Genomic DNA, 27,447 nt, shown 5'->3' with positions numbered 1-27,447 from the left:
GACTACTTTAGATGGAGCCCCAGATCTCACACCTCTGCCACCTCTGGGTATCACAGTTTGAGCTTAGCCACTCAGACTCGCCTGTAGTGACATCACTCATCATATTGCCTGAGTTACAAGGCAAACAACCTGCCCAAAGAATGGAGAGTGATATATATATATAAATATATGCTTGTTAAGACATTAAGAAATTTGACTAACTGAGTTTATCCTTGTAAAATAACAACATGTTAGCAAACAGATCGCTGATTTCTTTATCCAACTATTTTCTGTCCAGATATCATTAATAACTTGTGACATTATTAAAATGACAGGCCCCAACTTATGACTGGGACCCCGTTGCGCTAGGTGCTGTATGGACACATAGTGAGAGATAGGCCCTGCCCCCCCCACACACACTTGGACAAGATTGTGACTGAAGAAGGGGCATGCTCTGACAGCCAGCAATGCCCCTGGGAGTGCTGGGTGTGTGTGTACATAACTAGCAGCCTCTCATACCAGTGCACACTTCTACAGGGTATGATGCATGTGTTCCTCTGCACTCTCTCCCACCTCCTTCTGGCAGTCTCGCACCGCTGGTACCACTAGACTTACCCTGCCCTTGCATGCCAAGAGTTCACTGGCCAGAACTCTGCCTGGCTCCAGTGTAAATATGCTGGAGCCGCCCCCTTGCCCCATCCCACCAATAACATGCATCTAGGCTGCAGTGAATTCTCCATCACTGGCAACTTTAAAATCCAGCCAGGATGTTTTGATAAAAGATCTGCCCTCATTCAAACAGGAATTATTTGGGGGCAGTTCTCTGGCCTGTGCTATGCAGGGGTCAGAACTAGATGAACACAATGGTTCCTTCTGGCCTTGGAATCTATGATTCTATGAACCAAGGGCTAGGTGCAATCTTGGTTTTAATGGTCAGAGATTATCCTAAGATTCCAGGCTCTTTCTATCAGCCCATTGCTCATAAAATAAAGCTAGTGGCCCATAGCACACAGAGAGGACAGAGGTGCTGTCTACCAGGGATCAGCAACCTTTGGAATGTGGCCTGTCAGGGTAAGCCCCTGGCGGGCTGGGACAGTTTGTTTACCTGCAGCATCTGCAGGTTGGCTGATTGCAGCTCCCACTGGCCGCGGTTTGCCACTCCAGGCCAATGGGGGCTGCAGGAAGCAGCAGCCAGCACATCCCTCAGCCCGCGCCGCTTCCTGCAGCCCCCATTGGCCTGGAACGGCGAACTGCAGCCAGTGGGAGTCACGATCGGTTGAACCTGCGGATGCTGCAGGTAAAAAACTGTTCCGGCCCTCCAGGAGCTTTCACTGACGGGCCGTGTGCCAAAGGTTGCCGACCCCTGCTCTATACCAAGGGCAGAGCATGCTGGCTGTGGCTCATTTGCCTCTGCTGAGACAACCCAGGGACAGGAAGTGTGTTTAGACCCTTGGAGGTGGATGTGTCCCATACCTGCTAGGATACTGCTCTGGAGATGGTACTGAGCAGTGCTTTGTCGTGGGGGAACCTGACAAGCTGTAGCTGTTGCATATGTGGGGGGAGGGGCAGGGGGACACAGATAGATGGAGGGGTCTGGTGGGGAAGATGCAGGAGTGAATCCAGGGGGGCTGTTTAAGGTCAGCATAGGAGGGAATCTGTGTGCCGAAGGGTTATGAGGGACCCCTGCCAAATGCATATGGAGGGCGGTAATGAGTGATTCAGTCTGATTTCTTCTCTTTGAAGGTGATCTGAAACTCAGTTGTTCATAGAGCCCATCAATATTCTTCATCAGGGAAAGCAGTACGCATTGGCTTCAGGCAGGCAGGAGTAAGCAGCCCTCGAGCGGCGGGAAGGAGGGAGTCTCCAGCTGGGAGCCATATTGACTCCTACAGACTGGCTGTAAAGCAGTGGCCCAGTGGAGGAGAACCTAGCAACGTGCCTCTATGACAGCTGCCCAAGGCCACAGATGAGATGAGATTTTCAGTGCTCAGCGACAGGGGTCCCCCCGGCTTTAACCCCAGCTCCCAGGCAACAGGAAAAATAAAGAGGGAGTTGGAGAGGGAGAATGCAGAAATGTTTGGCTGATGTGGCCAAAGCTCCACATCCTACTTTAATCTGCTTCAGCTACTGCTCACAGGAATATACCCACCTGCCCCTGGGTATGTCACAGTACAGCCCATTCCACCTCCCTCCCACGTGGCCCCTTCTGCTTTGGCCATCCCTATTAGGGGTCCCCCCCAGTCCAAATTCGAGTGCCACCTCCCAAATAAAGCCCAACTCAGAGCTCAGCCCCCCACATAGACCAGGTAAGAGGTTCTGACCTTGCTATATGTCACAAAGTCTAGATTATCACAGCACACTCCTCAGGTCCCCTTGGCATAAGGTGAATGGAAGGTCCTTGTACCTGCTTAAAAGTGGTTAGGCCATGGTCTGGGTGGTCTCCCTGGCTCTGCAGCCTGTGGCTTTGCAAGCATGAAATTTAGGGGGTCCACATCTGAGAGCAGCAGGAGAATCTCATGGCTACACCTTCCTGTCCCCAGGGGAAGAGGACGAAATGGACAGCTGGACAGACATATTCGGGTCTGGGATTTCCTCCCATGGGCATGCATCACATCGTACAGCTCCATTCCACAGGGGCAAGGAACTCCAGAACATATTGCAGTTCCATACTCCATTCCAGCTGGACACACCACGAGTCTGTACCATGTGACCAGAGAAATTCAGTTCATATGATCCCCCATCCCCATAAGTATATGTGGAGTAGGGGTATCCAGTCTATGGCCCCCAGAGCTCTCAAGGATAGCTCTTGAGGGCCAGTGTGTTAAGAAGTCAATTTGTATTGGATTATGGATTGAAAATCTCCCCCCTGGAGATTTTAAACTGAAGTCTCCAAGCCAGGCCATTACTATAGTAGTAGGGGGCTCCTCAGAGATACAAACTTAGCCAACCTGATGCACTTGGCAACATCTCAGATTCAACCCAAAATCAGCCAGTTGGTGGGACACAAGCAATTCCAATAGTCACACCGGGAGGCTGATAAAATGAGACAATTGCTTTGTATACGGTTTAAGAGAAATAGATGAAGCATTGATCATCCCCCTTTAACCTTTCTGAAATAACACATTCTTCCCACAGACTAAAACATTTGTACACCACTCATCTTGGGCCAGATTTTCAAGAGAGCTCAGGGCATTGCAGCTCTGATTGTTCTCAATAGGAAAGACTGAGTGCTAAGCAAATTTGGCTCCTTGGGGCTTTAACAGCTGGGCACAGAAATCCAGTCCAGGTTCTTCCCCTACCAGGGGCTGTACCCAGAATGGATAAGGTGAGCCAATTGGAACTGAAGAAATGCCCTCCCAACAAAACACTTCAGAGTCCATTTTCAAGGCAGGGCAATGCTGCTTCAGGGAACCCTACTGTTGTTCTTCTCGGTCCCTATACCTTAAGGATGGCCCACAGAATGAATACATCATACTTAGATTGTAAACTCTTTGGGCAAGGGACTGTCTTTTTGTTCTGCGTACAGCACCTTGCACAGCGGGGTCCTGGTCCATGACTTGGGGTCTGAGGTGCTACTACAATGCCAATCATCATCATCATCATTCATATTTTAGTTGTCTCGTGGTTTTAGATTAGAGTGGATTGAAATTTTCCAAATTCAAATTTTCTGATGACATTTTCACCTAGATTTAGTCAAGGGAAAACAGAACAAAAATGCAGTTCATTTTCTGGTGAATCTTCTTTGTCATTTTTCAATCACCTGGACAAAAATTTTCAAATGTTGATGAATTTTTTCATCAAAAGTAGTTTGAATTTTGTTTAAAAAAAATAGTTTTAAAGGACAGAATTTTCTCAGAAATGTTGCCTACATTTTTGACAGCTGGTGTTTTAGATTGTGAGTTGTGAGTTGTAAGAGGATTATTTAATATGCATTAGCTGATTTACATACCTCTGCCCCACCCACTAATGTGAGTATAACCCATAGGAACAGTCACTGGCCCTTTCAACTGCATAAGGCAATGGCCCTCTCCAGAAAACACCACCAATCCAGCAGCCCCTTTGCTTCAACGCCCCCAGGTGCTTGCTTTGTGCAGTAGAAAAATGCAGTGTGAAAGGTGGGTTTGTCTGGAGCAGAGACAGTCTGTGTCTGAATCAAAGGGAGGATAAAGAATTACAGGCAGCGCCGGCTTCACTCCCACATACCCTGCTCTCTCCAACCCCAGAGTGTCTTCAGATGGCTAATTTATGCAGTTAATGAGTGACAGGCGCTGCCAGGGGAAGCAGCTGAAGCTCCAGCAGCACCTGGGGCCTTCTCCCAGCTCTCAATCTGTTTGCCTGTCACTTAGCAGAGAGGAAAAAACACAGGATGGAGATGGGCGGGGGAGTGGCTGCCAATGCCCAAGGTAGCCCTTAGGTTGCCGGGAACCACCTGCACAATTAGTCCTGGGGAGGAGGGGATCATCTCATCCATCTTTTGGGGTTTCCCCCCTCCACAAACTCACTTACAATCTCTCCTGACCCTCCTCTCTCTGCATCTAAAACCAGACACAGCTAGCAGGGTGCTGAACAATGCTCTGATGCAGCAGGCCCGACAGTCCTGTGCTAAATTCACAACTGCCCCATGCACGTGACTCAGGGAGCAGTATAGTTGTCGCTGTGTCGGCCCCAGGATGTGAGAGAGACAAGGTGGGTGAGACAATATCTTTTATGGGATTGACCAGCTTCTGTTGGTGAAAGAGACAAGCTAGGCTGGAAAGCTTGTCTCTGTCACCAAAAGAAGTTGGTCCCATGAAAGATATTACCTCACAGACCTTGTCGTTCAGGGAGCCAGTCACTCACAGGTTCCAGGAGCACTGCTCACATCTGCAGCCAGCAGCTATGGGCCCCCCCCCCCCCATCAGCAGCCTCCTCGGAGGACATTCTCAGTGTTGTTCCTACTGTGTGTCATCAACGTCTGAGTGTGAGCTCACCCTCAGCCTCTATCACCAGCTCCCCCAAGAGCATATGGCAGCTCCTTCAGGACTGCTGGGGTCTTAGGTCTGCTCACTTGGGTCTCTGGCTCCTTCTTTCTCCATTGACAGGACCTGCGCTGTGTCCTGGAAAAGAGGGTGAATGGAGAGTGTCCCTCCTTGTTGTAACTCCAAGTTACTTTGAGCAGGTGAAGTAGGTGCAGGGAGGGGTAACGTCCAACATCCCAGTGACTATATGGGTCGCCCCCTTGTGGTGATCAATGATGCAAGAATTTATGGGTCTCCCTCAAGATACATGATAGGGGTTTGTAACTAAATACCCCATCTTTGCCCAGAATACCCTGCCTGCAACTGCCCATTTTATCCCCCTCTAAGTCCATGCTCTTAATAAACAGCAACAGGGTCTCTCTAAACCGCAGGCAAATGCATCTCACTCTTTGCACATCTCATGTAGGGCATGATCCAAACCCCCCTGGAGTCAATGGGAAGCTTTCCAATCATTTCAATCCACACTGGAGCAGGCACTTCCTGAGCGCAGGGGGTTCTAACCTCAACTGTTCCTAATGTTTACTGATTTGCTGCAGTGATGCATACTTCAGAGAGATACTACCTGTCCTCATCCCCTTCATAACTCACATCGATCTAAGCTTCTGTCAGCTTTCCAGAGTGAGTTTATGGCTGACAAATTTGGGGGGTCCTCATTATACAGCATGTGAGGTGCTAAGTGGAACAAGAGGCAGATTTGCCGGGAGCAGAAACTGGAGTGACAAGTATTATACACCTCAGTTTGGAAAGGTTGTGTTCTAAGGAGCCTGCAAAGTTGGTAAGAATGCAGGTGTAGGGACTGCTCACTGGTTGAAGGCAACAGAAAAGAGGTAGGTGGTAAGTTGCAATTTAAAAAGCAGGGTGAATGACATTGAGGGAGATAGGTGGGTTTTTCCAGGCAGTTGGAAAGTTAGCAGCAAAGGATCAACTAGAGTTGGGCAAAAAAATGATTTTTCTGGTTACCGGTAATTTCAAAAAGTCAAAAAAAAATCATTTTGGGCCAAACGAAATATCAAAGGAGCTACGTACATGAAAAGTCATTTTGAACAAGAAAAATTTAAAATTTTTACTCTTTGGGTTTCTTGAAAATGAACAAACCAGCACGAATTTGTGAGCCATTTCAGTGCTGCTAAATCCCCATTTTCCACTGAAAAAAGGGTTTGGTCAATTTTCACAGCTCTAGGATCAACCTGCAATAGAGAAGACTCCTACAGGAGATGAGGAGACTGTGGTGAGACTCAGCCAGGCTGTAGGGATAAGCTTCGGATTGTAGAAATATTGTAATCTGAGAAGCCTTCATTGGCAGGCCTCCTGGCTGTGAAAATGGTGGGCCTCACAGGCCTTCTGGATGAACAGAGACAGCTCAGGTCACATAGGAAGGAGTACGAGAGTAGTCCTGGAAGCCCCGTTTACATATTATGAAGGAAGGTTAAGCTCAAGGCCTCTATCAGAGCTTTCTCTGAAATGTTACTGTTTCCCCACACAGGGCCAACTAGACAGGGAGAGCTTCAAGATCTGAATTCACTATGAGAAGACTGTGTAGAGAGGAAGCATTTATGAGGCAGTGGGTCCTTTGGCTGGAAGGGAGAGCCAATATAGAAAAGATGGGGCATATTAATTCATCATTAGTGAGAGCTGAGAGGGTCCAGGAAGCAGGAATTGCTCTGGCTGGCTTCACCATAACATGCTGGGTTATAAATCAAGGCACCCTACAGAAAGCCCTGGCATGAAGCAAGAAAAAACTGCTGTGGATTTGAGGAAGGAGCTTAGCAACCTGTCTCCTTCCTTTCTCCCTGACGCCAGTTTTGTTCCTTAAAAAAAGAACAGCATGAGAATTGAAATGAGCAAAGCCCAGAATACTGTCAGAAGGGGAATTGGTGCCAAGATTATGAGCCAACGGCTAGTAAAAAGCTCCTCCTCCTCCCCGCTGCATGCTTGGAGCAGCCAGTCTGAGACAGGGAACTGAATCTATTCACAGACAAATAGTTTGTTAAAAAAAGAGTTAAGGTTGAAAGCATGTTTCAATGGTGTCCAGCCCACATCATTATTAACAACGCCTAGCTCTTATCTAGCACTTTTCACCAATAGATCTCAAAAGGCTTTACAAGGAGGTCAGTATCTTTATTCCCATTTTACGTATGGGGAAACCGAGGCACAGAGTAAAACAGCAACTTGCTTAAGGTCACCCAGCAGGCCCGTGGCAGAGCCTGGAACAGACCTCAGGTTTCCCAAGTCTCAGTGTAGTGCTCTAACCACTGAGCCACACTGCTCCTTTGTGTGTAAAGATTCGACAACCTTAAAACAACCAAATATTTCTATGTCAGGTATAAGCAGATATAGGATTCAGCTAGTTCTCCATGTAGAACTTGATCCAAAGCCCATTAAAATCAATGTGAGTCCTTCCTTTGACTTCAATGAATGAGTTTGGATTAGACTTCATCACTCACCATCAGTGATTTGTCCTGTAATGGAAAAAAGGCCTGTCGGGTATATTATTCTTTGTTTATTAAGGACCAGAGTCTGAGTATCTTACTCACCTTGAGTAGCAGCTTAATCTATGAGTAGCCCATTGAAATCAATTGTAGCACAGTTCAGAGGATGGGGCACTAGATTGTGAGACAGGACAACTGGGTTATCTTCCTAGCTCTTTCACTAACCAGCTGTATGACTTTGGTCAAGTTACTTCTCCTCGCATGCCATGTCTGTCTTGCTAATTCTGACTGTGAGCTCTTCAGGGCAAGTACTGTCTCTCCTTAAGTGTTTGTTCATCACATAGCCCAACGGAGGCCTATCCTTGGCTGGGACCTCGAGATGCTATTGCAGGACACTTAAGAATAGCATTCACAGAATAAGATACTACGCAGTGTGAGTAAAGCTGGTAGATTCTTCTCCTACATTTGCAGTAAAGGTTTTGTAAGGAATGTTGTCCTAGGGAACATTAAAGCTTTGTTAGAGTTCTATACATTTGTTCCTAGTGCGATGTGTTGGTGGAGTAGCTGATTGTTTTTATGATTAGCCTTGGAATGATTGCTCTCTGTGCTGTTATGAAATGGGATGATTATATGGTGATGTAAGTTTGTGTACACATACAATAATGTAGACCTAGGAAATCTGTATTGTTATCTAAATGAACTATGTTGTGTAGCAACCAACGTATTCAGGGGATTGTTTGGGGCTTTTATTAAGTGGGTAATGTTGACAATTATGTTAGTGTTACAGTGTATTGAAAATGGCCCCTTTGAATAGGAAATGGGGATTTTATAATCTCCTAGGGTTCTGTTATTTGGATTTTTGTATATATTTCTTTCAAGTTTTAGGGTGCAAAGTTAAGATTGGGTTGGTGATATAGGTTAGTGGCGTAGGTTAACAGTGTAAGTTACATGGGGTGGGTGGTATAGAATGATAGTGAGAGACAAAACATTATACAGAATTGTGGAAGTGACAGGATCCCTTTACTATTCGTTTTCAGCCTTTTTAATATTTGTGCGTTTGTTTGTTTGTGTAAGGTGTAAAATTGTTGTAAAGAAAGTGGAATATTGCCTGGGCTCCATGACACACACTTTCAACCTTCACTCTTTTTTCTCCACATTTTTTTGTTTGAGAGTTTCCCTGGTTTTTTGGATGAGTATTAATTAGGTCCTCGGTATAAAGTCCTCAGTTGGGATCTATAGCCACGTGACTAATTGCTGCGTATGACCTGATGCATGGGGACCTAGACTCAATCCCTAGTGTGATTTATCCCCCGTGCTGGAAGGAGCTAGGAATACAATGGAGGCAGAGCGGTTAGTTCCAGGGCGTGAGGGGTAGGTAGGGAGAGTACATAACCTACTTGTCAGCAGTCCTGCCTGCCAGTAACAGACTCCCAAGGTGTTTTCAGCGGGAAGACTTGTGGCTGTGCTGTCTGGTGGTGAGTGGCTCCAGATAGAATGTAGAGGACCTCCGAATGAAAATAAGCGACAAACCTCTTCCCACACCACCATGAGGAGGAAAGAATCCAAAGACTGATTTATTGTGCTGGAGCTCTCAGGGTTTCATAGTTATCCAAAAATCAATGTGAACTATTTGGGGCAATTCGTCTCTCAATGTGCTAATCGTGAGTGGGAAAAACACTCTTGTAATTGTTTATTAATAGCATTATTAAATGAATTAGCCCCTCTTTCTCTCACTTCTTAGAGTAGTTAATTTCACTCTGAAAAGCGAGAAGTGAAAGGGCTGGCTGGCAGTCCCCCGGGGACAGGCTGGGGAGGGGAGGCTGTCGCAAGTGAAAGGGAAGTCCCCTGTGACTAGTTGCCTGCTGCTTCTGGGTTGAAAGGGAACATAGCTGGGCTTCAAAGGAGGGAAGAGAGGGCAGGAAGAGTGGTGCGAGAGCTTCCTAGGAAAAGACAGGAGGGCTGCTGGAGACAGAGAAAGCAGCTGGGCAGTGGCTTAAGCTAAAGGGAAAGTTCCTAAGGGGTTGGAGGAAGCAGCTGAGGAACTGGGCAAAGCCATTGAAGGAAGCAGTTGGGGAAGCTCTCAGAAAGGAGTGGCCTGAGGGTCCAGGAGGCACAGGTCCCTGAAGACGGGCCCCTATTGTAACCACATGGCTCTAAGAGGAGAGAGCAAGGAGCAGGCAGGGAGGGCTGAAATCCTGTGTTTAGCTGGGAACAATTGAAGCCAGATCTCAGACTCTGTTTGAAGCTGCAAAGTAGGGAGTCCTCAGAAAGGGGGGGGCTGTGCCTGATGGGAGACTGGGGTGACAGAGACTGTGTTTGAAGCTATGTTAATAAATTAGTCCCCAAGACTCAGGCCTCAGTGGACTTATTGAGGAACTCCAGGGCAAAGGGAAACTGAGGCTGGGTACTGCAAAACCAGCCAAGGCCAGAAGGGGTGCTGCAGAACAGGTACGCCTCTTTACAGAGACCTATTTCCTCCCACCCCTTTGCTGGTTTAATTTAGGAGAAGTAATAGTAATAAAACTTGCTTCTTAGTTTTCAGTTAAAAAGAAAATGTTGATCAAAATGAATATTTTTCACTGCAAGTTTTGTTTTGATTGGGAAAAAATATTTTGTCAAAAAAGAGTTCTGATGAAAAAATTCCCACCAGCTGCAGTACCCAGCACTTTGTTCTACTGTGTGCAGAGTCATAGGCGCCGACTCTGTGGGTGCTCCGGGGCTCTGCACCCACCAGCAGCTCCCTGCCTGCCCTCCCCCCCCCCGCCCAGCTCACCTCCGCCGTGTGCCCACCGCGAGCTGTTTCATGCGGCTGGGAGGGAGGGGGGAGGAGGGGGAAAGCAGCGCGCTCGGGGAAGAGGCGGGGCCGGGGCGGGGATTTGGGGAAGGGGTCCAATGGGGCAGGGAGGGGGCAGAGTTGGGGTGAGGACTTTGGGGAAGGGGTTGGAATGGGGGCAGGGCTGGGGAAAGGGTGGAGTTGGGGCGGGGCCGGGGGTGGCGCGAGCACCCACTGGCGCTGGGGAAAGTTGGCGCCTATGTGCAGAGTGTATTGCTAGTCCTTGGCTGGACACTGAGTTGGAGGAAGATAGGCATAGAGTAAAGGCGTTTAAGGCCAGAAGGGACCATCTAGTCTGACCTCCTGTATATCACAGGCCGCTAAACAGGGCCGGCTCCAGGCACCAGCCGAGCAAGCTCGTGCTTGGGGCGGCAGATTCTACGGGGCGGCATTCCGCCCAATCCTAGGGCGGCATGGCTGCTTTTTTGTTTTATTTTGTTTTGTTTTGTTTTGTTTGCCGATCCGGCCGCCCTGTAGGGGGCGGCTGCGTGGAGGAGGGGAGCGCCCTGCTGGGAGTGGGCTGTGCGCTCCGTCTGCCCCAGCCGGTGCCAGGTCTGTAGCAAGCCCGGCAGGGCAGCCAGCGTCCTTCCCTCCCCGCCGACCAGAGCGGCGCGGAGCCCTCCCGGCAGGAGGCGTGGCGAGCGCCCCCCTGAAGCCCTGGCCGCCCCCCTTCTCTCTCTCCATGCGCTCCCTCCCCCTCCCCCCCGCTAGCCGGGGCACGTCTGCAGTGCAGGGAGTCCCCTGGCTCTGGCCGGCCCACAGTTTTTTTTTGTATTTTTTTTCCTGCTTTGCCTCTCCGGCCGCGCCGCAGGTTTTTTTGTTTTTGTTTTTCCTTGGGGCGGGAAAAAAGCCAGAGCCGGCCCTGCTGCTAAACCCCATGCAGTTACCTCTGCATAGAGTCCAGGAACCTCAGTTAGACTAAAGCATTACAGCCCTATGGAGGCTGAACTAGTGTATGCCCCAGGCAAAGAACAGGAAGGAGTGAGGTGCACCAATGCCAGAGGCCTCTGCAATGGCAGAGAAGGAATTTAGTGAGAGATACCCAGATGATCCCAGCAGGCAAACAACCATGCCCCACACTGCAGAGGAAGGCAGAAAACCCATTAAGGTCCCTGCCAATCTGATGTGGGGGAAAATTCCTTCCCGGCCCCAAAAAGTTCTATTGTGTGTATGTGTGTGGCATGTTTATGAGTGAAGTGGTTATGTGCCATATGCATGTATGTATCTCTGGGGATAGGTCGGCTTTATGATCTCCCAACTGGCTCAAGAATCTGGAGTTCTCTCCAGGAAGAGATCAAGATTGGAGCATGATGCAATATCCAAGAGACCACAATGAGACCTTGAGAGCATGATGCAAAATCCACTTCAACCCACTTCAATGGGGAACGCGATGGACGTGATATACCTTGACTTTAGCAAAGCTTTTGATACAGTCTCCCACAGTATTCTTGCCAGCAAGTTAAAGAAGTATGGATTGGATGAATGGACTATAAAGTGGATAGAAAGCTGGCTAGATCATCGGGCTCAACGAGTAGTGATTAATGGCTCGTGTCCAGCGGAGGGCAACGAAAATAATTAGGGGGCTGGGGCACATGACTTATGAGGAGAGACTGAGGGAACTGGGCTTATTTAGTCTGTAGAAGAGAAGAGTGATGGGGGGATATGATAGCAGCCTTCAACTACCTGAAGGGGGATTCCAAAGAGGATGGAGCTAGGCTGTTCAAAGTGGTGGCAGATGACAGAACAAGGAGTAATGGTCTCAAGTTGCAGTGGAGAGGTATAGGTTGGATATTAGGAAAAACTTTTTCACTAGGAGGGTGGTGAAGCACTGGAATAGGTTACCGAGGGAGATGGTGGAATCTCCATCCTTAGAGGTTTTTAAGGCCTGGCTTGACAAAGCCCTGGCTGGGATGATTTAGTTGGGGATTGGTCCTGTTTTGAGCAGGGGGTTGGACTAGATGACCTCCTGAGGTCTCTTCCAACCCTGATATTCTATGATTCCTGCAGCAATGCCACGTTAATAGCACGAACGTACAAGACCAAGTCCACTCCCTGCTGTATGGAGGGAAGAGAGAGAAGAAAATGAGCTATGCCATCACATGTACTCTTGGGAGATGCTCATACAACATGGTGATGGCAACCATGTAAGAATCTATGTATCAAGATGCCTTTGGAATGGAAGCCACACCCAGGGTAGTGTTAAGGTAATACACCTTTACACAGCACGCATTTTCTAAAGGATGCCCCAAGGAATACAGCCCATATTTTTTCCTTTGAAAGGACCCAATCAGAACCTCTCCAAGGGGAAAATGGCATCTTAACCTTCCCTTTACAGTGGAGCATAATTCTGGGACCGGGTTATTAAACAGCCAAGCAGAAGAGTGGTCTTAAGAAATGAGGCATTAGGAGCGGGAGGAATTCAACACTATGAACAAACCTGGCAGAAACAGTCTAAAAATGTGGACAAATAAGAAAATAGTGATGGTCCCTTACTAAGGGCCAGCTCCTCAGCTGGCGTAATTCAGCACAGCTCCCTTGAAGTCAATGATGCTCCATGAATTTACTGCCTGACCTGACATAAATAAATGACTAAAATACAACAGGAGTTTTGCAAATGCTGGAATTTGGCATGGGCTATTTGGGGGTGTTATTTATGCTGCAGCTTAAAAGCAGCTTAAACTGATTTGGAAGCAGGTGAAGAATTAATTGCCTCTTTAAAGAATCCAGCTGTTCATAATATTGCCCACAGCAGCAGGTTATAAAGTCCATGTTGGGGTGGAACATGGTATGTGGAGGGGGACAGAGAGGGCTGGAACGGCCTAGAGGTGAGGCTACCACCTCCCCTGCCTGAAAAAAATGAAACAACGTTGCAATTTTTTCTGCCATACAGCTGTTCCTAACACCTGGATGTCAAATCAATAGTATAATGACAGCACCACGGAACAGTGTCCTATCACTGCATGGAAAATATTTATATTACCTCCCACTCTCCAAGGTATAGGCTGTTAATTGAGCACAAAGGGTAGGATTTGCCTGGAGCCTGCAGAACCCATTAAGGAAGTAACAGATAATGTTAGGATTAAATTGGGTAAATCCAGCGCTGCGAGGAGTAGGCGCCTTGTGCAGGAAGCAGGGAGAGGCAAGAACAAGGTGTTCTTTGTGCTTTTTAGTACCATCGCTGGGAGAATCATATTGCAGAGCCACTGAAATTAGAGGTGGAAAAAGACCTTTGAGATAATCCAGGGACTAGATTCACAGCTATCATAGACTGCCGTCACTTTGGTAACTTCAATGCAAACATTAAAGCAGCAATAATACAAGAATACGACCATGCAACAACGAATCCAGACTTGCCCATCTATAAATATCCCCAACCCCCAACCTCAAGATGCTGCCTTAAGACTTGGAACCCCTTCTAGTTAGTGGCCAAAGACCTTAAAACCTTGGGACTGTCACCAAAAGGCAAGTGGCAGAGGCTGTGGGAAAACAGCAGAATCAAGACCTGATCATGGATCCTAGAGATCAACCATCTGGCTTCACCATGCCACGTAAGGAATGGATCACAGAGAACCACATCAAACTCACATGGGTGTTTTAATTACCTACTACACAAATGGAACATGAAGGACACTCCAATATGTGAATATGGTGAAGACACCCAAACCCCGGAACACCTAGTGAACTGCTGCCCGCTAAGATCCTTCTCCAGACAGACACTATGATTCATTCCATGTCACCAGAAGCCATAGAGCGGATGACAAACCTGGACATCCACCTTTAACGTTGCTTTTCAAGTTGCCATGAAAAAGAAGATGAATGGAGCAACTCCAATGTACAGCAGCTGAGGATCTGGCTCATCTAATTCCATCTCCCTGCCAGTGCTGGATTGTCCCCCTCCAGCATATTCTGAAACCTTAAAATTTAAATATCCCAAGGGATGGAGCTTCTGTCACTTTCCTTGGGAGTCCATTCCACAATCTGCCCCACTATTAAGACATTTCCCCCTGGTATTCTGATTTCTCTTTTGTTCAGTTATGTGCCACTACAACAAATCTTGGAACAACATAAACAATTATTTTCCTTCCTTGCGGTTTCACCCTTCATATATTTGGGGGGGAGGGGTCTGGTGAGGAAATGCCTGAATTGAACAGTGAAATGTGAAGTGATGGTCTCCTGCGAGTTCTCTCTCACTCTTCATCCATCCATCCATCCCCTGTATATCCATCCATCCATTTGTCCATCTTATTTATTGCCATCAATAACCCTCTATTGCTCTACAAGCCCATCTACCCAGCTATTGCCATACATACCCATCTTGCTATCTGTCATCCATTGTTTTTTAAACAGCACCTATTCATCTTATAAGCATGTAAGCACTTATCTCTCTCCCACTCATGCACAAGGCAGAGGAGAGGGGGAGGAAAGGCGCATAGCTTTGTGCACTCAGTGCTAATGGTGCCTGTGTTGTGTTCGGTGTTGAAACTGTCGGAGAGGAAGAGTGATGTCCCAGTTCAGCTGCAAGTGCATCCGAAGCAGCCTCCAAGCACCTGAAGAGAAAAAACTCCACAATGGAGGCTTTAGTTTGAAACAGTTTCAGGGGGAGGTCAGTGCCAGCCTAGCGATTAGGTTAGAACAAATTGGTGGTCAAATAGTCCAATAAGAGATCGAAATCCTGCTGCTGACCAGCTCACCAGGAGGGGACGGCATCTGCGGGGTTATCAGCTTTGAATCAACTTGCTGTGGAGAGAAAAGGACTAAATTACTGTTCTGTCTGCTAAATCCATTTTAGCATTCCATGAGGATGCTGGAGGAAATCATACTGCCGACAGGCTAGATGCAAGTGCTCCATGTGATGGCACACAATATCAGAGACGGGTGTGTTGTTTCAGGAAGTCTTGCCAGCCAGCTGGCCACCCATCCAGGTAATTACATGGACGTCATCACTAAGAGTATTAGACAGGTTTCATTTCACATCCTCACATTACATTTAATGTTTGCATTATAGTACCTAGAGACCGCAGCCAGGCCTGTGCTAGGCACTGTACATGAGAAACGAGTTAGAACTGATGGTACCAGGGGATTCAGATGAGTGATTTATGTATAGTTCTTGTATGAACAAACAAGTGAAAACCCACTAATATTTCCATTTACTGGCAATCGACAGTTTATTCTTCCAGGTCATTTAAATACCTCCTAGCTAATCTTCTAGGCTCATTATAGCCTAAAGCCAGATCCACAAGAACAGCTGGAGTTAGAATAGTAAGGATTAGCAAAGAATAGCAAAAAAACGTTTTGGACGGAATCTAAATCCTCATACTTCAGGGCATAACCAGCTTCTAACTAATGGGGGTTAGGAGGGAACTTTCCCTGGGGCCAGATTATCTCCTATCCACCTGCTGCAGGGTTTCTTGAACATTCCTCTGAAGCAGCTGGTTTGACTTCTGTCAGGATACTGGGCTAGATGGACCATGAGTCTCATCCAGTCAGGCAATTCCTATATTCCTAAACCAGTGCTGTATACACGACCTCATGACTAAACCCAAGGAGTGGAAGTTAGGACTTCCAGCTCTCCTTGGACATACTGGGTGACCTTGGGCAAGTCACAGACTCTCCGTGCCTCGGTTTCCCCATCTATAAAGTTGGAATAATACCAGCTCACAGGGGTTGCTGGGAGGCTCAATCCATTAGCATTTAGAATGTATGTAGCAATCCTTGGGTGAATGAATGGCTGGCTGTATAGAAAGGCAATATGTTATTGTTCTGTGTTCAGCACGCCCTCCTCTCTCTCCCCACTCTTTCTTACTCCTTCTGTCAAAGTTTCAACTTCAGTTTGGTGCTGCCAATGATATCCAGACTCTGAACCCAAGCCATTCCCAGCCTGGTACCAGAGATACCAAAGAAGATACATCACAGGCAGCTGCAGGTCTGAGGCACCTGCACTGGGACAGCAGCCTCTCTTCTCTCCCCGAGAAAGCATTGAACTGGCAACCCAGCGGCTCAGCAAGAGGCAGAAGCAGAGCTGGGCTCTTCCTGTAAAGGAATAGAGAGAGGAACATTCTTCCCTTCATCAGGCACATCTGCTTCAGCACAGCCCCTGATACACAGGCAAAACTGCTGCCCCCTGGCTACTCAACCATGACAGAATTAAAATTTTTATTAAGATGATGTTTAAAAAAAAAAGTGAACGGTACAGAGTTTAAGCATAGAAGTTTCTGGTTATCAGGGAATAATGTACAGATTATCGAGGAGTATGAAGTTCGGTTTAAGATCAGGTGGCATAAGGAATACATAATCTGCAATATCCCCGATTGGGGATAAAAGGTTGATGGGTCAAAGTACAAACATTACATTGTGTCTCCTTCTCAACAGGCTCTGATACAAGAGAAACTCCATTTTGAAGTCCCCACATTCCATTTTGTATCCCTGGCTTCCATTTTGAATAAGCAAGAGTCACTCCGTCACCAGATGAAAGCTGCAGGTCACGTAGTGCTAAGTATAGAATTGGTGGGGAAAAGGTGGTAAACAACAATGACTCAGCAGATCAAATAATGGTTGTGAGTCTAAAAATAGAACTGGCAATTAGCAAAAGAAGGTAAACAATTAGGATGATGTCATGTGTCTAAAAATAGAATTGAAAAATGGTATAAAGGTCAGTGTGTCAGTTGAGGAGACAGTTCAGAAGAGGGAGATAAGACCTGCCCTAATGAACACCTGAAGACTGTTACAAACTGCTGTCAACAACCTGTGGAAGACTGGCCATTTGAAGTGGGGAGCAGTCACCTAGGATCATCTCAACTCTATGTTATTGCCGTTTGGGGTGCTCTTTAACATGTTGCAAGGGATTTGTGTTTTAGATTGTTACGGTGTCGGGGTTGTGGTTAGCACCAATAGAAAGGTGTCTTGTTTTAGAAAAGCATACTGCTTGCGTCAATCATTTATCGGTTGTGTCCATGTTCTCTGGGGGTAACAGGTCTGAGATGTTCTGGGGAGCTTCTGAAACAGAACTCCAGACAAGCCTAAGATATTCCTTGGCCACTATGGAGACCCATCCCTAATGAGAACAGATTGGTTATAACAGGTGCAATGTTTTAGGGGATCCCTTGGAAAACCCAGGAGGGGGCAATAGGTTAGCTATTCTGGGGGCACCCAGATTCTGTTTTGGGGGTAACAGCTCTACTAAGGAGAATTCTCCTGGGGTGAAATCCTGACCCCACTGAAGACAACTGTAAAACTCCCATTGATTTCAATGGGGGCAGGATTTCACGTCTGGATTTGGCTACATCCTCTGGGTCCCATAGCCCAGGCTTTGGCAGAATTAGCTCTATCTTTGTCACTGCTGTCTTCTTCCAGACACTCTGGCCAAATCCTTATTCTCCGTCAGACCATGATTCTGTGTCATTGTGGGATCCCATCCTTTCCCGACCCTTCACACCCAGATCTGGTCCCACAACATCCGTACCGCGCCCAACATTCCTCACCCCTGCCACCATCCCAATTTTGGGAATGTCTAAACATCAAGGATAATCTCATCTTTCATGTCACTTAAAAACACAGCTCTGTCATTCTCATCTCCCTGAATGATCACAGGTTTTAATTGCCCCCTCTGGCTTTTGGGGGCCTGTAATGGGGTCCTGCCAATGTATATGGGATCCCCCAATTGAGTCATGGCTGTGGGGCGGGGTAGTGTGGCCAAGGCTATCATTGATGATGCTAGGGCCACTGCAAACTCCTTCCTAGCCAGCTGCCTGCCTTTGAACCGGTTCCTTGGCTGAGCACCCAGTGCAACCTCCCACTATGCAGGCCAGAGAGACGGTGCGATGGCATGAGTCGGCATAGGAGTAAGAAGTTGCTGTGTTCTAATCCCAGCTCTGATACTTGGGGCCTGATATGAAACCCATGAAAGCTTCCCATTATTGTTTGTGTACTGGGGTAGCCCTCAAGAGGCTCCAGCCGAGATGAGGGCCCATGATGCCAGGCGCTGTCCAAACGCACAGTGTAATCTCTCTGCTACTGTAATGCAAAGGAATTCCAACAGCTATACCGACCAGGATACCAAGATTTAGCAGAGGGGTAGGCTCAGACTGGCCCAACAAGGCTAGGGGAGGTGAGGCAGAGCTGATCCTAGTGCCGTGCCAATAAAAGAGACGAGGCTGCCACCCACAGTGGTTCCCCACCCATCCTCTGCTCTTCTCTGCCAGCCTCCTCTAGCTATGCAGGGCCGTGGAGAGGACAGAGGTGCCCAGGAGCAGCAGTAACCATTCCAGTGTCTTAGGCCAGGCAGGGCCCAGCTGGAGGAAGGGAGGCAGAAGGGAGGAGATGGGATTACCGTGCATGCAGAATTTCTCGGGTGCAGAGGAATAGGTGAAGAGGGGGTGGAGTTCCACCATTGGGGCGTCCTCTGCTCTCTCCTCAGGGTGGCCCCTCCCTGCCCAACACCAGCCAAGAATATCAATGAATCTGTCTCTCTCCCCTCCCCTCCCCTTCCCTTTAGCCCACTCTCCTTTAACCCATTGCCATTCAGGGTTGGTTACAGGAAACCCAAGTCTCTCACTCCAGGCACCATGACCTGAAATTCAAAATGGCAGGTGGCAAGGGGCCGTTACGCTGCAGCCATGCCCTGCAGCCTGGGCTGGCTGGCACACGCCATTCTCTTCTTCCACACCACATCTGCTGTGGAAAATCAGTCCTGCCAGATTTCCATAATTAAACAATTTATGGAGCAGGTGAAGGAGGGTTTGTCCCCTTCCCCCAAGGAAGCCCTGGCTGAAAGCTGAAGTTAATCAGATAAATTCCTTTGCAGTACCACCAACGATTTTCCTAAAGCACAGTCTCCCTGGAGCAACTAATAATTACTCCAGACCCAGACACTAAAGCAAAAAAATATTTTTAATTAATTTTATTTTTTCGAATAGACCCACTGGTGCTAAGCTGGCACAGTGCTACATTGATCAGAGAGGAAATCCAGGAGCATTGCTCTGGTCCTTATGGCTCCCCCATCACAGCAGAGTGACTGCTTTACAGATGGGATAGGGGGAACAGGGTCATGCCTTCCTTCTGGACTCTGCTGTTTGTTTTCTGCACATCTCCACTGCCCTGACACTAACTGGTGAGAACACTTTGGATCTAATGGAGCATTGTCCTCTCTCTCTCTCTCTCTCTCCAGCACAGCTGTTGCTGCTCATTCTTTTTGCATGTCATATCTAAGAAAGCAGAGGTACCATGATAGGACACTTTGGTCCAATTCTGCCACAGCTTCCACCTCCTTTTGACTTCAATGGGAGCTGCAGGTGCTTGGCCCATGGGAAACCAAGCTGCTTTGTATGTAGGTGCCAAAATATGGATTTAGGAGCCTAATTGGAGGCACTGGCAGGTGAAAGCAAGGGCCTGGTGGGTTCTCAAACATTTTCATGTTGGGGACCATGTCTTAAGGGAGAGGTTGTTTCATTGACATCTCTCTTCTCATTGGGCCAGCCCCTCTCCTATTCACTATCGCATGCCAGTGCTGTAAAGACTATAGCAACTCCTTGCACGGGGGAGGCAACAAAGGGAAAGTATTCTTTGTCTTTAGAGGTCTCGCATGTCATTCAGCAGCTGGCAAATAGGAGGAGGAGCCCACTCTCCACTCCTCTGATGACAGCTACCTTAGAGTAGTCAGTATTTGCAATTCGCTACGCAAGCTGTGTGGTTGGTCAGTTAAATCACACGGTGTGATCAGAAGATCTAGGTCAGCATTTTTGGCACACATACTGAGGGAGAGGAGGAGAAGGACTTGGAGAGCGGGTGGGCAGATATAACAGCGATGAGGGGTTCTTTCGCTGCTCTCACCTGATGCCGTTTTAAACCATATAATAGAAATGGAAGAGACCTCTTAGGTCATACTGGTCCCAATCCTGCAAGCTCATCCATGTGGGCAGACCTCTGTGCCCATCCAGAGCCCTACTGGGATTCTGGGGAGGTATAAGAGATTGCAGGATTAGGGGTAAAATCCCGGGCAGGGTAGCTCTCTGCAGTATCGGTGCTTGGGTATCATGGCGATAGGCCATATGTACAGCCCTAAGAACAAGACAGAGCTGTATAATCTTCCCCGGGGAGTCTGTGTGTTTTAGGTTATCAAGGATTGGAGTGAGGGGACTTTCACCACAACAACCCAGGAGAGGGAGGCTGTTCCCCAGGTTAATGGGTGTTGCAGTTAGGAGGACATCTCCTCTCATGCACACTTTGTTCCTTTCCTTATTTCATTCCATCCCTCTTAGTTCTATCCCCTTGTCTGACCTTAAACACTTCCTCTCTCTTTGTTGCTACCATGGTAGCACCAAGAAGCTCCCACTGAAATCAGGACCCATTCCAGTGTGGGAGGCTGTGTTGCCTACTGGATAGAGCACTTGCCTGGGACTAGGGAGAGCTCGTTCTATTCCAGGTCTGCCGCCAATCTGCTGGGTGACTTGGGCAAGTCATGGCCCTGCTCTGTGCCTCAGTTTCCCCATCTGTAAAATGGGAATAATGATATTGAGCTCCTTTGTAAAGTGCTTTGAGCTATATACTGATGAAAAACACCATGGAGAAGCTATATATTATGCTATACAAAGTAGGAAACAGTCACAGCCCCAACAAGCTTAATCATAGAAATGTAGGAGTGGAGGGGACCTCGAGAGGTCATCTGGTCCAGTCCCCTGCACTGAGGCAGGACTAAGTATTATCTAGACCAGCGGTTTTCCACCTTTTTTTATTTGCAGACCCCTCAAAAATTTTGAATGGAGGTGCAGACCCCTTTGAAAATCATAGACATAATTGTGGCCCCACCAGCCACAAGTTGCAAACTACTGATCTAGACTATCCCTGATGGATGTTTGTCTAATTTGTTCTTAAAAACCTCCAATAATGGAGATTCCACAACCTCCCTAGGCAATTTGTTCCAGTGCTTAACCACCCTGACAGTTAAGAAGTTTTTCCTAATGTCTAACCTAAATCTCCCTTGCTGCAATTAAAGCCCATTGCTTCTTGTCCTGCTCTCAGTGGAAAAGGAGAACAATTTATCACCCTCCTTTTTAGAACAACCTTTGACATACTTGAAGCCTGTTATTGTGTTCCCCCTCCGTCTTCTCTTCTCCAGACTAAACAAACGCAGATCTTTCAATTGTTCGTCATAGGTCAAGTTTTCCTTGTTAATCAGGACAGGCCTGAGGATTATCATCCTCATCTGCATTTTACAGGCGGGGAGCGAAAGCACAGAGAGAGTCAGCGACTTGACTATTGGAAGCACGTGACAGAGCTGGGAATGAAACGCAGATCTCCCGAGTCCCAGTGTAGTGCTTTAACCACAAGACCAGCCTTCCTCGCTATTTGAGGCTGAAACCCCTTTGACTTTTCTCCCCCAGCAAACTGATCCCTAGGCTAGCTGCTCATCATCTGGAGCCATCTGGAGCCATCAGCTGGGTGGGGTCTGGACTGCCACAACAGGGGATGCTGCAAGTCACAACTGAGAACTCTGCTGAGAGATCAGGAGTAAAATCCACACCACATGCATCTCCAATGAATTAGCCAAGCTGTGATGGTGACCCAGAACCGCCGTCACAGGAAGTGCAGGTCAGAGGTGCACTGGCAGAGACATGTGGGGTTCCCAGGACTGGAACAGTAGAATATGACAGGGTACTGCAGCTCAGGACAGGGGGCAATGGCAGAACACTATGTGGGGTCCCAGGACAGAAACAAGAGAACTGCAGGAACGCTGGAGGTCTGGACTCAGCCCCTCAGAGCTGCTTGGAGACCCAAGCTCCTAGGAGTAGGGGTGCCAAGTAAAAATAACCCCCCGCGGACCCTTTTTCTCAGCCTATCTCCTCCTCTTCACCTTAGTGCAGAAGTAAAAACCTGTAGACGTCTGGAGCCAGAGACGAAAAGCCACTCGGAAATTCCAGCCGCCGTGCTCTGTGCGCTAAAGAAATGGAGTGTTTTATTTGGTATGATAATTTTACTGCTCTGAAGTGGAGAGGCAACGGTGCAGGCAGCATTGCATCATACTGGATTAATGAGAGCCTCGGGTAAGCACTTCTCGGGGTGCAAGCCTGGCCTCGGAGGCTAAGCAGCAGAAGGTACATTAATTAGCACGGTCCCCAGAGGCAGAGCTGTTGCTGATGCTGCACAGTGCATCTTTGGCAGCATTCACTTTGGTGCCATGTTAAGTGCCAGGGCTGCACAGAAAAGAGAGGCAAGAAATTAACAATGACTCCTCCAGAGCCAGCCTCTGGGTATGCGGGGGATCTTTACCGTAGTACACAATGTATATGGCTGCTTTACTTTATGAACAGCACACATCCGGATCTCACCCCTCAGAACATGCACTGCTGCTAGTTAAGACGCTGGCAGTGTGAGCATCTTCCCAGCTCTGAAGTGCCGGCAGGTCTCCTGCTGGGAGAAGGCAGGGACCCCACGGTGCTAGGATGCCTGACGACATCATTGCAATGCCTCGTTAATTCCAGGTGGACTCCAGTAATATGTAGGGAGCAGCTTCATGGCAGCGACTCATGGGTGCCAGCTACGATTCTAGCTGTGGGCTTTCTCGCATCAGGGCCTAGCAGGACTCCAGTGCTGGACGCTTCCTCAAAACAGGTTTCCTGGAGCACGTGGCTAGATTAGGATCCAACAAAGGTACATTCAGGCCCTAAGACAGGTAGGCACATGGCTCAGCTATGGATTCTCAGGAGAAGAGTAACCAACACGTCCCCATGCAAGACACTGGCATAGCTCTCTGGTACATCTGAGGTTGGTTATGTAGGTCATTGCTGAAGGGGGCTTCATCTGGGTTATCTGGCGGCTCACTCTTACTATTCAGCTGAAGAATAATATGGAATTACTATCTATAGCTATCTTAGGTTTTTATATGGTACCTTTGGCCACGTAGTAGCCTGTTGGGGGCATCTCTTGGCTAGTGGCTAGAGTGCAGGGCTGAGAATCCGGAGACCTGATATAGTCCCAGTTTTGCCACTGACTTGCTATGAAACTGTGGGTAAATAACAACTTTTCTGTGTCTCCATTTCCCGGTATAATGATACTGAATCCTCCTTTCCAATGTGCTTTGAGATCTACGGATGAGAAGCCCCTAGTTAAGGTTATGATTGAATTTCCATGGTGAACACAGTTTTCCCCCTTCCTCACCAAAATCCACACACAAACAAAGTCATAGATTCAAAATTGGTAGGTTAGGTCTAGGGCCAAGACAGTTTTTTGTAACAAAGGTTCCATGGTGAGCAGGAGATGTTTGTGGTCAGCAGACCAAGGGGGCATCCTGTCTCTGAGACTCCTAGGCTCTGCTGAATTGGGCCTCCCCATTGTAGATCTGCTAATGTTTGCAAGAACCAGACTCTTCTCCAACCGACCTTAGGACCGTTTCATTTAAAATGAAGGAAATTCCCATTCACAAAAACTTCACTAAGGGGCAGTCGAGGACGCAGGTGGAAATCAATATCTTGAGTGCTTGTGACCTTGCAGGACCATTACTAGAGGTTTTTTTAAAATTAGAACCTTACAAGATTGTACTTCTCAAACAAAGCTCCCAAATCACCGTAACTCTAACCCACAATAATGCCCAGGGGGAAAAGTAATCAGAGAAACGTACTGCCTTATCCATCCACAAGACACAGTTTCATTTTATCTTTGATCATAAAAGCTCAGCCTCAGCTCTGTAGAGGTTGTGCTGTTTTATGGCTTGCTTTACAGCCCTACACTACACAGATACAAGAATTATTCAAGTTCCTAATTACACAAATAGCATACTGAAGGCAACTGTTCCCTAAGGGACAGGCCCTCTAAGGCACAGAGGTGTTCAGAGCAGAAGCACAGCACCTCACAGGATTGGGTCCTATGATGCCATTTAAGCACCAATTCTCCAGTTGTGTCATTAGACACAGAGCTAGCGTGTCTCTACATACAACCCCCTTATGCTCAGATCTGTATGAAAAGAGCAAAAGCTAGTGTGGTGGCAAATCACTATACTTTGTATCAGAGATGTGTAGGTATGAAACAAACCAGGAAGCCAATCTTCTGTGGTGCACATCTTCAATCCCCTGCATGCAAAGGAGGGAAGGTAGAGATGGACACAGCATTAACAAGGCTTGGGGGTGATGGGGGTCTCTACAATCTCTCTGGCAGTAGGAGGGCATGTGTAATGATGCTGGGAGGGGGTAGAACGACTCCCACAGAAGGGGAGAGATGTTGAGCCACCAGCTCATGCAGTGGAGCAAGTTCCACCCCCTGTCCCAGCCTGAGGTCTCTAGCAAAGTAAGAGGGACAGCCCTGAACCAGGTGAGTTACTGCTGTGGGCGAGGTAAGCAGGAGGTGCTGGCTTTTCCCTTTGGGAGAGGAGTGGGGGGTGCATTTTTCTTCCCTTTCTCTGTGGGTCTGAGGTCTGAAGCAGAAAACGCACAGAGGTGCCCCTGAGGAGCAGTAGTGTTGGCTCAGGGCAAGCTTTTAGCACAAGCAATACAAAGGACTGCGGAGATCTCCTGCTTTAAGGAGCCTTGCAAAGATTCACAACAGATGGGCCAGTCAAGTCTGTTCCCATGAACAGTCACCTCTAGCCTCTGGTGACTGGAGCCCCTGCACAGTTCACCCTGACCAACCTGTAGTAGGAAGGCACTAGATGTAGCATGCGGCATAATTCCCTCCCCTGAAGGAGCTCTAACCATCCAGCTGGGCTGAATTTATTATTGCTGGGCTGGGAGAGAAGAGGGGAGGGGGGAAACCGAAATAAAACGCATCGTCAGTGGAAAAATTTCCATTACCTAGAAGAGTTTGCAATGAAAAAGTGCAAATTCACTCAGCCCCGGTTGTAGCCTGATCAATTGCAGGAGGAGTGAGCGCGGTGGCGCTGAGAGATATGGCTTAAACCACCGCTCCCCCGAGCCCCATCACTCAACGATATGGTAATAAAGCGGCCAAGGCTAAAAAAATGCTACGAGGCTCTGGAGGGTTCAGTCTCATCTCGCTGTATTATATCCCTGTTATCTGCACTCCAGGGCCTTGTTAGAGCTCACGCAGGCCAGCTGAGGAGAAATGGGCCTGTGGACGGGGAGGGGGAGTGGACCCCTCTGTCACACCTGCAGCTGGACGGGGAGTAGATCACATTCCTGGGAACATTCATCCTTTGCAAGGCTCTTCTCAGGTGTGTCTTGGCGAGCAGCTGCCTTGGTGGTGAAAAGCTCCAGCCACAAGGTGCCTTCTGTTCAAGTTCTCACCATCACCCTCAAGTGAGCCCGGCACATCTATTCATATGGTGCCTGAGCCAAAGCACAGTGAAGTCAATGGAAAAGACTCATGGGGAGGACTTCCCTCCATCCTGTCCAACCACCAACCACCAGGAGTGCAGGCTTCCATCCGAAATTTGTACACTCCATTCCCCGCCCACACCTATCATTTATCCTCTGACACTGTTGGTAATGGGCCTAGGCCAAAACCTCCCCCCCAGACAACCTGGAATTTTGTGAAAGTTTGGATCTGGTTCCAAACATCATGGCGTTGGCCTATCTCTCGCTACTACACCCAATATAATCACTAGGGCCCCAATCCAGCAAAGTATTTAAGCCTGCGCTTAACTGTAAGAACATGAGTCGACCCACTGACTTCAATGGAATTACTCAGATGCTTACAGTTAAACATGGGCTTACATCCTTCATTGAATCTGGGCCCAAGGGTCTGATCCTATCTGATCCCATTGCACTGACTTCAATAGTCTTTGGAGCAGGCCCTCATGTCAAGGGTGCACGTAGCTGGACAGAGCTAGTCGAATGTTAATAAATGCCCTTAGGATGAACAAAAAATAACCCCCCCAAAAGTGTGCATGAAAAACTCGGTTCCCCACCATCAACTGGGAGGTTTAAAAATGGCAGCCATGGTGAGCACAGTATGTGTCCACCTTCCATTGCCTAGAGCCTCTGAGGAACTCTTTCAGGGGTTTTCCAAGTACAGTACGGTGATCTGCTTAAATATGAAGCTCCAGCTATGGACCAGGGCCCTCCTGGGGAAGGTGCTGTACGAACACAGAACAGGAAGGCAGCCCCTTCTCCAAAGAGCTTACAATCTAAGGACTGACACTACCAGCCCAAACCCTCCCAGTAAATACAGCCTAGGTGCCTTTCAGGTGCACATATTATGCATTTAAATCACCATCAGCCTCTGGTATCACATTTTCTCTAGCTCAGGAAACATTCCTCTCCCCTGTGGCTCATTAGCGATGCTCTTGTTTGACACATGGTTGATCCCGGGTTCAAAGGCAGCTTTCCTTTCTGTCTTTGGACTTCATTAGAATACGCAGCACCTAGACACTGCCGTGACGGGCAGTCTATGCATGGGAGAGATTAGGCTACTGCTGAGCCTGAACCAGAAGACCAGCTACGAATGCTGCCTTTCCGTAGTTGGGATATGAACAACCCAATGTGGCTCTATCTTTACAGTAGCCTGTAATTAGGAACTTGAATAATTCTTGTAGCTATGTAGTGTAGGGCTGTAAAGCAAGCCATAAAACAGCACAACCTCTACAGGGCTTCCCCTCCAAACAACCCCTCAACTTGAGGGAGCTTCAGAAAAATTGACCTTATTGCTGCAAAAATTCCCAGTGGAAATTTCATGAACATTTTCTCCTTGTACATTTTTTCTAGTAAACATTTTCTAACCAGTCCTAGCAACACTTGAGCTTCCCTATTCGTTCTCCTTTCTCGCTCTTTAGGTGTCCCATACTCTGGCCACCTAGAAAGAACATAATAAATCTCTTCACAGTCTCTTTCCAGCTACAAGATTTGTAGAGGAGGATAATGAACGTTTTTATATAATAGATTCTGTGAATGTTTTACACAAGCCTTGTAAAAAAAAAACAGTCTTTGACAGTTACTCTAACAAAAGATGTCTTTATTGCACAGATATAAAAGCCATGATATATAGAGCAGTGTGATACTTCAGTTGTATTTGTTGAATTAATTGGATGGGGGAAAAATACCTAAATATGTAAGTGGAAAAGAAATAAAGCAACATTTATACAGGATTTATTTAAGATGAGGCCAGCAATGGCAATACCTTGAAGAAAGGCACGGGGTGTAATAGCATTGATTTCAATGGAGGAATGCCAACAGAGAAAATGGCATTGTGTATCTATCTGTAAAAGATAGCTCTAATGTATTGGAAAGAACCTCTGCACGCTTTTTAC

This window comes from Emys orbicularis, chromosome 10 (assembly GCF_028017835.1).
Source record: "Emys orbicularis isolate rEmyOrb1 chromosome 10, rEmyOrb1.hap1, whole genome shotgun sequence".
In the NCBI taxonomy this organism is placed as follows: Eukaryota; Metazoa; Chordata; order Testudines; family Emydidae; genus Emys; species Emys orbicularis.
The sequence above is the reverse complement of the archived record's forward strand: the minus strand, read 5'-3'. Positions refer to the sequence as shown.